Raw genomic sequence first — 12883 nt, forward strand, 5'->3', positions numbered from 1 at the left:
TAGGTACCGTGTAGAGAAGAATCAACCTCACCCGGCAAAGGGTCTGGGCTCTGCCCTCAGCTATCCAGAGGTGATCTCTAGGCCCCTGCGACGTCCTGCCCGTTGGGCCTCTTTTTTTTCTAAACGTGGCCATAGCACTATTTTGGGTTCCCAGTGCTCTTTCTAGAACCCTGCCACTCCCGATCAGGAGGCGAGATCTATTTCCCTTCCCCTCGAACCTGGGCGGGCTTGTGAGCACAATGAGTCGCAAAGGATGCTGTTTGACTTCTGAGACTCGACCAGTAAAGGCCGCGTGCCTTCCCCGTGGCGTGGTTGCCACCAGCTGCGTGTAGCCGTTGAAAACGTGAAATGTGGCTACCGTGGCTCGGCCACTGAACTTCAAATTTTATTCAGTTGTAACTGAATTTCATCGAAATAGCCACAGGTGGCGCTGTCACGCACGTGCGCTCTCTCCATTGGCCTGCGGAGCCCTGAACCGCTACGTAAGGGGTGCCGTGTTGTGGAAACCAGGCGGAGAGACACAAAAAAAAGTTAAATAGCCCGGGAGCCCCCGGCTACATGCAGTCACGAGTGAGCTTTCTGTTTGCAGCTCCAGCCAGACTGACAGCAACCATACGAGAGATCCCAGTAAGAGCCCCCTAGATGGACCCAGTCAACCCCCAGGACTGTGAGAGACAACGTTAAGTATGGTGGTTGTTCCAAGCGGCTGAGTTTCGGGGTGGTTTGTTATGCAGCGATAGATAACCGGAGAGGGGGTGAAAAACACAAAGAAAGGTCTGCTAGGCTGTCCTGTGACCCAGCAGTATCCATTGCCCCTTCCTTCAGCAGAATATGGCCCCCTGCCTGGTGTGATAAATAAAGTTTTATTGGAACACGCGTTCATTTACGTTGGTCTGTGCCTGCTTTCTCATTAAGTGGGAGAACTGAGTGGCTGGAACAGAGACCATGCAGCCCACGGCATAAAACGATTGCTGTGTGGCCAACCTCCGGGGTAGGGGATTACATTTCTCTGCTTTTTGAAACCACGGGTATGTGGGTGACCTGTTCCAGCCAGCAGAATGTGAGCAGAATGACAGGGTCGCTTTTGTGTGCAACTCTGAGAACCAGCTCATACTTGGTGCCTTGTTTTCTTTCCCTTTGATGAAAACCCCAGTGGTCTGGGGAGAGGCTGCTCCCTCAGCCTGGGTCCTAGAGCAAGGATAAAAATCTGTGTTGGGTTCCCGTGGTTGCCCCAACAAAATACCACAAACTTAAAGTGACAGAATTTATGTCCTCACAGTTCTGCAGACCAGAAGTCAGAAATCAGGGTGTCACAGGGCTGTGCCCCCTCTGAGGGCTCTAGGGAAGACCTCTTCCAGCTCCTGGCGTCCCCTGCCTCCAGTCTCTGCCTCCACCGTCTCCTGGGGCCCAGCTGTAGCCGATCTGTGACGGGCTTTCAGCACGAGCTAAAAACAAACCTTGTTCACAGCGAGCCACTGAGAGCGGAGGGTCGCATGGCCTTGCTGAGTCGTGCTGAATGTAAAATGACATCAAGGACGGAGGCAGGCCGCACGCCTCCAAGCACAGGGGCACTGGGAGTGGCCAGTGACCCAGTGACTTAAATAGTGACGCACAACCAAAATGCACGGTGGAGGAATTGCCCCAGCTGTGGAAATAGTTGCTTTGCGTTATCTGAAAAGATTTTTCTTTTCTTGTCTTTTAAATGTTTATTTTTGAGAGTGAGAGACAGAGAGAGAGTGGAGGAGGGGCAGAGAGAGAGGGAGAGAGAGAATCCCATGCAGGCTCCGTACCATCAGCACGGAGCCTGTCGCGGGGCTCGATCCCATGAACTGCGAGATCACGGCCTGAGCCGAAATCAAGAGTCGGATGCTTGACTGTCTGAGCCGCTCAGGTGCCCCCAATCTGATTTTCTTCCATGCGTGTTCTTTTCTTTTCTTTTTTTTCAAGTGTCCATTACAGTTTTAAGGATCAAAAAGTGAGCGGCAGATTGGGGCTCTCCGGGACAAAGCAGAGACCATTCGACGCGGCTTTGGGAAGAAACCTTGACCTTCCTCCCCTGCCCCGCCCAAACCGAGACCCCACATCCTGACAGTTCCTGGTCTGCACCACAATCTGCTGCCGGCTTTGTCTTACCTCAGCTTGGGACCTGGCTGGAGACCAAGCCTGATGTACCAGGAAGACCGCAGATCTGCCTGAATTTACATATAGATTTCCCAGGGCAGGTAGGTGCCCAGCTTCTTCCTGATGAGGCAAGTTTGTTCTTGATTTTCTGATTACCCAGAGGTCACGTTGATTGTGCAGCTTTTTTGCAGAGCAGCTCTCTGGGTTTGGGGGTGGGGGGAGTGGCGGCCCCGGGTGGGAATTGAACAATGGGATTTGGTGATCTTTGGGGGGTGCTGGGCAGATGCGCTCGCTGGGGATTCCTCTTCACAACCTGTCAACAACATTTCTTGTAAGGAGCAGGGAAGAAAACAAACTTCCCAATCTTTCCCTTCCGTGTTCCAGAATCACCACCTCGAAGACAAGCTTCTTCCACCCCACCTCCCCGGCAGCGGCTTCTTACCTCTTCCTTCTGGCTAATTCTGCGTCCCTCTTCTGAGGCCGGGCGGGTCAGCTTAATGAAGCTCACAGATTTGTTACCAGATGAATGGGATACCATTAGCCGCCTGTTTAACAACCATATTTCTTGTCCTGATGAGGGCTCGAGATCTCTCCCATGAACTATTGCCTAAAGAGCCCCCATCCCGGACTTGAAGTACCGGGCAATTACTCAACAATGATTCCGGAGCTGCGGCAGCTTGGCGACAGCTGCCTCTTCTGTCTCCTCGGTTTGATTGGAGATCGGAAGCGGGCAGGCTTCCATTTTATGAGAGATTGATGCCTTCTCCCTAGTGCTTTGCCGGCTGTCTGTGAAGCTCTCCCTCCAGCGTCCTCTTTCTGGCCCAAATTCTAAAGCCGTGGGTCTCAGTGTGCTCCCTCGGGGCTGAGATGGTCTGCAGGCTGGATCTCTGCCGGAAGGAGGTGGCCCACCTGGCCAGACCGTGGTGCTGACCTAAAGTAATAACTGCCGTCCTGACTCCCATGAGGTCATGCCAGAGTTGAAAAGAGATAATGCTGAGTCAGACACAGGCCATCTGCTCTTTGGAGGGGTCTGTCAAATCACCCTACCTGGGTTGCCTATGCAAGTAGGCCCTTCTCAGACCCCGAACGGGGCCTCCCCAAATCCACCCCTATGGGGATCGCCCCCACGACCACTCAGCCCATGAGTCCTTCCGTCATTCCCTCCTCTCCCTCGCCGATCCTCGCCGCTCCCTCTGGCCTCCTCCATCTAAGGGCTCTTTGCAACCTGTGTCTATATCAAAACCAGGTGGAGGGCAGGTGAGTGGAAGGAGAGAAGGGCTTCCTAGCCACATGGCAGACCGAGCGAATGGGGGCTTTTCTGTCCTCTCCTAGTGCAAAGAGGAGCAGAACAAAATATACCACCACCAGCAAATGGTTTTCATAATGAGTATCCACACTCAGAAGAAAGAGAGGAAAGTCCTCGAGATGGGAAATCGAGGGGTAAAAGCTGGAGCAGGAAAGCAGAAGGCCAACATCCTGCCACTCTTCGGATCTGGGGATGGGGGCTGAGGTTCAACACAGGGACCCGAGGTGACATCTGGAGTCACTCAAGGTGAGGTAGCTGGCATGAGCCCCAGCTTAAAGCCTGGAGTCTTCAAGAGGGTTCACTACTGTCCTGAAGATGGTACAAAGAGAGCTAGCAGAACTCCACCGCCTGGGCCAGGGATTTAGGGATTTGGATAGAAACGAACTCACCCGTCAGAAATCAAAACCCTGGGCCGGCGCCCAAAACAGGAGCAAGGTGCGATGATGTTACACTGCCAGGCGGAGAAAGCCCAAGTCTCAAGAGCGACAGAAAAACTGTTCCCGAGCCATTTAAATGCCTGAGTCCTGGCAGAAGCAAATATGAAATTGCTCTACGGGGACAATTTCGTGACCTAGAGCGCACCAGACTGCCGCGGGGCTGGGGCAAACACTCTCACGTGAACCTGCAAGGGAAAAACTACAAAACATGCACGTAAGTAAACCACCACAAAGAAAGAGACGTTAGAAGTAACAAAAGAAGAATCAGCTGGCCCATAACTGAAATTCACAGAAAATCTTAACTTTAAAAAAACAAAACTGCCAGTTATTTGCCCAGCAGAAACGGGTTCATTCGGAAAACAGTGGAGAACTGCATTACAGGAAACGCAGGGACTGGCAGAACCACAAGCAAGTCTGCAAAACAAGGGGTGGAAGTTCTTTTATAGAGGAAAGGGGGCTGTTCTAAAAGAAAGTCCATTGGAGTCAACTGGGAGTATGGTGGTTTTTCATTGGCTGGGCTGTGACGCACGCGCACACACACAGGCACACACACTCTCACTGGCTGGGCTCTTACTCTCTCATTGGCTGAGCTGTGACTGTCTCTCATTGGCTGAGCTGTGACTGTCTCTCATTGGCTGAGCTGTGACTGTCTCTCATTGGCTGAGCTATGACTGTCTCCAATTGGCTGGGCTGTTGCTGGGGGAAGAGGAAACCTTCCTTCCTCCTAATGGGATAATAAAATCGTAGCTAAGGTAGTATGGACTTGGGCTGTGGTCTTTTCCTATTGAGTCTGTAATGGACAAGAGTGGTAGGGAGTGAGACCTTCCCCTGCGGCCTCCAGGCTTCATTCTAAATGAAGTTCCCTTTTATTAATTTTCACAATCTGAACATCCGAGATACAATTAAAGTGTATTGAAATAAAATGACGTAGGAAGTAAAAGAAGGACTCGGAGTCATAAAGAAAGAATAGGACATTTTGTTTTTTTTAATTTTTTTTTTAACGTTTATTTATTTTTGAGAGAAAGAGACGGAGCGTGAGGGGGAGAGGGACAGAGAGAGAGGGAGACACAGAATTGGAAGCAGGCTCTAGGCTCTGAGCTGTCAGCACAGAGCCCGATGCGGGGCTGGAACTCACGAACCATGAGATCATGACCTGAGCTGAAGTCGGACGCTCAACCGACTGAGCCCCCCAGGTGCCCCGAGAATAGGACATTTTGAAAAGAGTAACAGGACATGAAAATTAATCAAGTAGACCTAGAGGTACAATATATCTTCATTGGAATTATAAATTAAATTTATGAGATAAATAGAGGTAACAACACTAAAGAGAGAATTCGAGAAATAGAAGATAATGAAGAGGAAATCATCCAAATGCAGCACAGAGATATAAAGAGATGAAAAATAAGAAGACACAATTAAGAAACGTGCACAATAGAATGAGTAGGTGGGGCATACATCTTATGGGTGGTCTAGAAGGAGAAAATTAAGACGGGGGGATGGAGGGACACATTTTTCAAAATGGAAAAGTGACAGGAGTTTTCCATAATTGCAGGAATGAGTATTTAGAGTAAGTGTCCCATTACCCAAACAGGATAAGTAAAAACAAATACACATAAAAACACATCGTGGAGAAACCAGAAAGCATCAAAAATGCAGAGATCTTCAAGGAAGCCAAAGAGATAAGACTACCTACCTGAAAAGAAATGACAACTGGATTGATGGCATTCTCAGCATCACCACTGGATGCCAGAAGCCAGTGCCGTTGTGTCGGTGAAGTACTGAGAGGTATATCTGTTGTCCTAAACTATATGTCCAGCTAAACTATCATCCGAAAGTGACGGCTGTGATAGATTTTGAGAAAGAAACAAAGGAGTCTACTAAGAGCTCCCCTCTACTTGCTGGATGGGATGCTGCCTGACTTATGAATCTCATGATAAAGACAATTAGATCTTCAAATTAAAAAAAAAAAAAGTTTGGGGGCGCCTGGGTGGCGCAGTCGGTTAAGCGTCCGACTTCATTCAGGTCACGATCTCGCGGTCCGTGAGTTCGAGCCCCGCGTCAGGCTCTGGGCTGATGGCTCGGAGCCTGGAGCCTGTTTCCGATTCTGTGTCTCCCTCTCTCTGCCCCTCCCCCATTCATGCTCTGTCTCTCTCTGTCCCAAAAATAAAAAATAAAAAAAAAAACGTTGAAAAAAAAAAGAAAAAAAAAAGTTTGCTATTCATGGATCCCCACTGAAAGAACTTCAGTTGTAGGATAAATGAAATCCAGGAGGATTTAAATGATAGTCAACCTAATCAGCATTGGCTATAATTAATAGTTATACCGGCAGTTACAATCATGCTGAATCAAGGGGGTTAAAGACAAAGTGAAGCTAAAATGTTAGCCAACGATAATATGCGAGATGGGAGAGGAAAATTGGAAAAAAGACTTGATAAGATAATACATGTCCGTCCAAATACACCAGTTAAGTCCATATATGTTAGTGATTATGATAGTAAACATATTAAACTTGCCTATTGGGGTGCCTGGGTGGCTCAGTCGGTTGAGCGTCTGACTTCGGCTGGGGTCATGATCTCACAGTCCGTGAGTTCGAGCCCCACATCGGGCTCTGTGCTGACAGCTCAGAGCCTGGAGCCTGTTTCGGATTCTGTGTCTCCCTCTCTCTCTGAACCTCCCCCATTCATGCTGTCTCTCTCTATCTCAAAAATCAATAAAGGTTAAAAAATAAAAAAAAAAAACTTGCCTATTAATTACAGAGATTGGTTGAAAAGAATCTATCTATACAGAGAATCTATCTAACCCACACAACCCAAAGAGGTTGAAAATAAAGGTTGAAAAAAATATGTATAAAAAAACCTGGGGCACCTGAGTGGCTCAGTCGGTTAAGCGCCCGACTGCAGCTCAGGTCATGATCTTGCAGTTATTGAGTTTGAGCCCCACGTCGGGCTCTGACAGCTCGGAGCCTGGAGCCTGCTTCGGATTCTGTGTCTCCCTCTGTCTCTCTGCCCCTCCCCTGCTTGAGCTCTATCTCTCTCTGTCTCTCTCTCAAAAAATGAATCAATGTGAAAAAAATTTAGATAAGTAAAACTGTAAAAGAAATCAACAACGCATAATCACAGGGGGAAATTTTCACATGTCTCTGTCAGAAAATCACAGCTTAATTTAAACCACGTCATTTAACAAGCTTGACCTAGATGGACATAGATGCTAAATATTGCCTTCAGACTCGAATTTGACATTTAACAAAATTGAATTCGACATCAGGTTGCAGAGGAAATTTCAACTGATATTGTACAGATCACCTCCTGACACTAAGTAATAAAATGAGAAATCCCAAATGTTTGCACGCTAAAAAGCACATTTCTAAATAATTCAGATGATAAAGCATCATAAAAAGTCTCAAGTATTTAGAACTGAAGACAGTGAAAGGACAAGATTTCCAAACATGGAAAAAAGTAGTAATAAGAGGAACTAAAAATAGTCATTGGCAAGTAAGAGTGAAAATAAAGTATTTAATGCAAGATGTTAGGAAAAATAGCAGGAAAGAAAATGTGTAACAAAAGGAAGGACATGCTAAAGATAAGTACAGAAGTTAGTGAAGCAGGGAATATACAAAAGAAAGAATTAATAAGTGCACAGTTAATTCTCCAAGAGGACAAAACGAATAAACTTCCGGAAATAAAGATCGCAAAAAAAAAAAAAAAAAAAAAAAAAAAAGAGATCACAAATGAATTTTATCAGGAACTCAACGGTAGACGTAAACACACAATAGAATTCTTTAGCGAAATAAGCACGATGGACAACTTTCTGTCAAGCAGATTTAAGAGCTGTCCAACATGAAATAGACGAATGCGTAGAAAAAAATAAAAATGATCAAAAAGCAATAGGAAACCGGGAAGCATTTAGGACATTAAATCAGTAGTCATAAATCTACTTGCAAAAAAAAAAAAAAAAAGCATCAACCCGGACAGCATTACAGGCAAGCTTTATCAAGCCCTCAAGAACACATAACCCCTATTCAATACAAATTGTTCCGTAGAAATTTCCTACGGGGAAATATGGGACAGGGGCGGGAGGAGGGGCTCCCCGGCTCCTCTTATAAGGGTAGCAGAATTGTGATGCCAAAAGGAGGCAGAAACGGCACCTGCAAGGAAAATAAGAACACAGATGCACAAATCCTATATCAAAATTAGCAAACCAAATCCAGCAGTCTATATATAAATGCTTTATCGTGAGCACAGAGTCTTTAACTCAGGGATATAAGACAGTTTAACACCGAAATATCTGCTAAAGTAATTCACCACATTAAAAGATTAAAGGGAAAGTCCATATACATAATCATCTTATTCGATGCAGAGAAGGCATTTGCTAAAATACAATTTCCACTCGCGATTTTTCCCACTGATGAGTTTTTAAAGCAAATCCTCTTCGAACTGAGAATAGACACAAATTTTCTTTTTTAAAACATTTTTTAAATGTTTATTTATTTTTGAGAGAGAGAGAGAGAGAGAGAGAGAGCTCAAGCGGGGGAGGGGCAGAGAGAGAGGGAGACACAGAATCCGAAACAGGCTCCAGGCTCCGAGCCGTCAGCACAGAGCCCAACGCGGGGCTTGAACCCACGAACCGTGAGATCATGACCTGAGCCAAAGTCAGATGCTTAACTGAGCCACCCAGGCGCCCCTAGACAGAACTTTTCTCAAACTGCCAAGAAACACCTACCAAAAAGCATCCTACTTAATGATAAACCACTAGAATTATTTTCCTTGGAGCCAAGAGAGCAAGATAAGGATGCCTGTTCTATCGTTTTGATTCGGTATTTTACCAGGACCTTCAGCTAAGCTAATACACAAGGGAAAAAATATTTCTTTGGGTAAATATTTGGCTGCATTGAATTGGCATCAATGCAGATTGATGGTGAAATTGAAAATGGGGATTTCTTCGTCACGTGAGTGTCTGAAGGTGTTCCAGAGCCAACACCGGCGGTCCATGAGGTTGTCAGGGAGCCACGCTCCGTTTGTCTGGGTGTTTCACCATCCCTAGAGCGCTGCCCTCATCCTGTGGTCCCCACCCCGGCCACCACGTCTGCAGGTGAAAGTCTAAGAACCACCAACACAATTTTGAAGACGATAGATGAGACCTTTGCCCTTCCAGACGCATATACTTGCTCTAAAGGGATATGGGGTAATAAACCAGTGGTGGTTTGCATCTAAGAAAAATAGACCAACAGGGTAGAATAGGGAAGCCAGAGGCAGATGGTCAGTCTGTGGCAATTTGGCAAATGCCAGTACAGATCAGCGGAAGGCAAGAGTGAGCAGGAGCGGAAAGGCAAACATAAAATGTGTATTTCCCTTATACGACACGTGGACCTAAGTTCCAGATGAATTAAAGACCTGAATGAGAAAAAAGCAAAACTCTCGATCTTTTAGGAGAAAGCACAGAACATCTTTGTGACGCCAAGACAGAGAAGGACTCGCGATTCCCCAAAGCGCCAATGGTGCGGAATCCGAGAAATACATTGGACTCCGTGGAAATTTAAGGACAGTGTAACGAAGTAGATAAAAGGACAAGCTTCACTCTGGGAGATGTTTTACAAGCACCATATTGCTCAATAAATTTTGGATGAATAGATGCATGGAGGGACGGTTGAAAAGAGGTATTTGTTTACTTCTCCTGCCTCACCTCCAAGTGGGCAGGGAGCCCGAGTGTTTGTTACTGTTTTAAAACGTGGTGTGCTAGTAGAAAATTCGAGTTACGGTAAAGAAATAGATCAGGAGACGGCTACCATTGGAAAGAGAGTTCATTACACACAGTTTGCCAAGAGAGGCGGTATACCTCTCGCCAGGGAGCCTCAGGGGGAAGCACCAGGCTCGGTCAGGGGCACAGGGAGAGGAGAGAACTGTGCGCATCTGCCTTTAGCGTAGTTTCCGTGGAAAGGAATGTTCGAGGCAGGATAAGCAGGTTTAGGATTGGCTACTTTGAAAAATCTCAGCAGGCTCTGGGGCACAGGAGACACCCCAAGTAGTCTGATAGCTGGCCTTGGAGTGATCAGGACAGGTGCATCGTGATACAGAAGGATATTTTTTAGGAGAGTGAGGGGGAGGGGGCTCTGGATTGATCGATCTGTGTTTGTATAGTATTTTTTAAAGAGAGAGAGCAGGGAAGGGGCAGAGAGAGAAAGAGAGAGAGAGGAAATCCCAAGCAGGCTCCACACCGTCAGCGCACAGCCTAACGTGGGGCTCGAACTCACGAACCGTGAGACCATGACCTGAGCTCAAACCAAGAGTGGGACGCTTAAACCACTGGGCCACGCAGGTGCCCCTTGATCTGTATTCCAAAAGCACATCCCCTCTGACCATAGGGTGTGGCAGAAGAAGGTCAAGGGAAGCGGGAGGCCGAGGCGAGGGGACCCAGGGACGTCCAGCATATGCCCGCAGGGCAGAGGTTCGGACATCGTCTCCAGAAACTGGAAATGCGGTCGATACAGTTACACGCCGGTTACTGCTCCACCTTCCGACCTTTTTTATTGCCTCGCTCTGAATTTCCCTTCCTGGTAAACAGCTGCTCAGTCTGGAGCTTCAGGGGAAAAGGATGAAATTAAAGTGTCAAAACCAAAAATTTATTCCTGTTTGTGCCTTATTTTTGGTGCCTGGCACACAGGGCCTGGTAGACAGGCCCAAAACACTGGTTTCTTACCCTCACCTGCTTTGCCTGACGGAAAGCCAAGGCCTCTCCCCGTCTGCGGAAGGAGGGACACACGACGGCCCCTTCTGGAACAGGCCCCTCTTTGGATCAGCTCGTTCCCTTGCCCACACTCCTCACGCACCTAGCCCACTTTGTTCCCCAAATGCTTTTCTGCCAAGCTCACTACATGAGCAAAGTAATGGTTTTATTTGCATGAGTGAGACTCTACCCTAGATTAATCTCACAGCATCGATTTTAGGATATTTAAGTGTGAACCCAGCTGTCATACTCTCCCCCAGGAGTGGAGTTCGGGGCCCGACGCTCGCTCTAGCCGCCCACGACACGGAGCGTCCCAGCCTGCCTGCCAGCTACCATTTTCTGGAAGAGGTGCTGACCTGGAACCAGAAGGAGGAATTCCTCCCCGGCCTGTTGGAGGCGGGAGGGCGCTGGCTTTGAATCTGTCGCAGACCTGACCAGTCTCGGCTGCTTGGGAAGCTCATCCATTCGGCCACGTTTGCAGGGTCCCGTAATAGAGCAGGTACTCCCTGGGAAGTCGGGTGTAGATAAAACAGGGTCCCGTGCCTGCGTTCCAGAAGGAGCGACAGCCAAGAGAGCCCCAAATTCCGATATGGAAGGGGCAGGACCAGCGATATAATTCACGGCCCCCCCCCAATGCAACATGAAAATGTGGGGCCTCTTGTCCAAACATTATTAAGGATTTCAGCCAGTGGAGCATTAAACACACAGGGGGCCCCCCCCAGGAAGCCGGCCCTGGGAAGGAAGTGTGCTCTCTGTCTTGCCCCCGGAAGGAAAGAACAGCCTTTATCACCAGAGGCGGGGATGGCCGAGTTAAGTCCGCACAAACGAAACCGCACCAAACAACCCTACCGTCCCTCGGTTTCCCCCATGTGTTCACCTTCTGCCCCTAGGAGCTCACAAGCACTTTTCGTCACCTTGTCCCTTCTCCATAATCTAGTGCCTTCTGTTGAAGTGACACGTTAAGTCCCCTGAGTGTCACTGCCCTTCTGGGCCTTCGTCCTCTTGCTCTGATGTCCTTCGTGCACCTAACAATGAGCATTCTAACATCAGATGAAATCTGCGTGCCATTTCTCTCGTGCACGGGCCTTTGACAGTGCAGCTCCTAGGCCCGGGCCCTGGAACCTTGTTCTTGAGGGGAGAGAGGGAAGCTTTCCCTCCCCTGAAACCTTTACAAGCGGAGGCCCTCCCCTGGCTGTGATGGGAAAGAAAGCTCGGCGTGCCGTGACATCGCTGGCTTTGAAGGTGGAGGAAGGGGCCGTGAGCCAGGGGATGTGGTGGCCTCCGGAAACTGACAACAGCCAGAAAGAAAGGAGGGGCCTCGGTGCTACCACCACAAGGGGCTGAATTGTGCCGCGAGAACGTGCAAGGACACAGGTCCTCCCCAGAGCCTCCAGAAAGGAGCCCAGGGGGACCTGTATCTGACTTAGGAGCCACAGAACGGTCAGGTGACCTGTGCGTGTTGTTGCTTAAGCCACAAGTTCACGGTCACCTGTTACAGCAGCAACAGGAAAGGAATACGGAAACAGTCAAAGCACGCTGTCTAATACAGGAGGATAGAGAGCAGGAGCTGGGGGGGTGGGGAGGGGAGGGGACGAGGTCAAAGGGAGCAGGTGAATGGGGATAGAGCCCTTCCCCTGCGCAGAGGGCCACCAGCTTTGGGGCATGGCCGTCAACAGCCGGGAGGGCGGGCCGGCCTCACCCTGGAAACCGAGCACTGAGGGCAGAGTCCCTGGCGATGTAGGCCTGGGAGGCTCTGCACGTTTGCATGGCTGGGCCGATCCTGATGGATGTTTATGCCAAGGGGTTCATGCCATGGGATTCACCAGCCCTGGGCCTTCTCTAGCTGCACAGAGAAGCCCCCCAGAACCTTTCCTGACTTTCATTAGGGTGCCCCCCTCACCCCAGGCTCCCTCCCGGAGACCGCTTGAACCTATCCCAGCGACAGGCAGTATTTAGACTCTCTACCGAGATCTGTCCCCCATTTAGCTAGTGGCCTCGAGGGGGGTGGCATCACCGTCTGGTGATCTGATGGCCGAGGCCCCAGGCCAGCTGCTCAGCTCCCCTGTTAACTACTGCCCACGCCGACTGCGGTCTTTCAGCGCCCAGGTGCTGGGCAGGCCAGGTCAAGACAAGCCGAAAGGCCGGGCTGCGCACGAGTGACTGGAACAGCGCCTGCTAATTACTTCCCAGAGTGCTTTGTGACGATGAAGCTGTTTCGGGCCAACGCTCGGGAAATCCAGCTTGCCGTTTCACTTTGGAACCGCTTTCTGGGCAGGAGGTGGTTAAGGCAGCTCCAGAC

General features: G+C 49.0%; 1 long non-coding RNA gene across 1 annotated transcript; it reads right to left on the reverse strand.

The window, feature by feature from the left end:
• Positions 1 to 9646: 9646 nt before the first annotated feature.
• On the reverse strand, positions 9647 to 11357 carry LOC147574550 (uncharacterized). Its single transcript, XR_015243754.1, has 2 exons — positions 10941 to 11357; positions 9647 to 10437 (listed from the first exon to the last, which is right to left on the reverse strand). It is a non-coding gene; the product is annotated as an uncharacterized LOC147574550 (long non-coding RNA).
• Positions 11358 to 12883: the final 1526 nt, after the last annotated feature.

Source organism: Puma concolor, chromosome E1, assembly GCF_028749965.1.
Source record: "Puma concolor isolate L17-30 chromosome E1, mPumCon1.1.hap2, whole genome shotgun sequence".
Lineage (NCBI taxonomy): Eukaryota > Metazoa > Chordata > Mammalia > Carnivora > Felidae > Puma > Puma concolor.